General features: G+C 25.0%; 1 protein-coding gene across 1 annotated transcript in view; it reads left to right on the forward strand.

Moving 5' to 3' along the window:
* GPC5 (glypican 5) overlaps positions 1-673 on the forward strand; it is a 1,313,037-nt gene that overhangs the window by 259,782 nt on the left and 1,052,582 nt on the right. The gene's annotated exons all lie outside the window — the stretch shown is intronic.

The raw sequence follows: 673 nt of genomic DNA on the forward strand, positions 1-673 counted from the left end.
AATAAATAAATAAAATCTTAAAAAAAAAAAATTGGACAAGAACCAAATTCTCCTGATCCCTAAGCAATGCTTTTATATATTTGCAATTATACTACTCTACCTCTTTAAGTGTATACGGTTTCATTTGAGTTTTTTTTATGCTTTACATGGTAATATGTCCAATTCATTACTTTATTTTTCAATGATAATTATGTAAATTTTACAAAGATCTTTGCTAGATAAGTTTTTCATGATTTTTCATTTGGATAATTATTTAAAAAACAACTATACTAACACTCTCAAAATACAGGAAGAAGATATAGAACTATTACAAAATAAGATCTTTACTCAAACGTTCATTATACCTTAAGAAAACCACTCTTAGAACTCATTTAGAAACAGACTGCATATTCAATAGCAAATTATTTCATTTGAAATATCAGTGCAATTATGTGATTGTCATAAATTGAATATAAAACATAAATATTATCTATTTTGGTTAAGTAGTCTTATTTATATAAGCAGGCAAGTTTATTAATATAGTTCTCTGACTCATTCTGCATATATATTTTCTTCATGTATTTTATACATGTATTCATGCAAAGGATATCAATATGCATAGCATCAATTTATCATGACTGCCATTTTATACAGATAATTTAATTCCCCCTCTGGAAAACTGACATTTTTTTTT

The sequence above is a fragment of the Ailuropoda melanoleuca genome, chromosome 7 (assembly GCF_002007445.2).
Source record: "Ailuropoda melanoleuca isolate Jingjing chromosome 7, ASM200744v2, whole genome shotgun sequence".
NCBI lineage: Eukaryota > Metazoa > Chordata > Mammalia > Carnivora > Ursidae > Ailuropoda > Ailuropoda melanoleuca.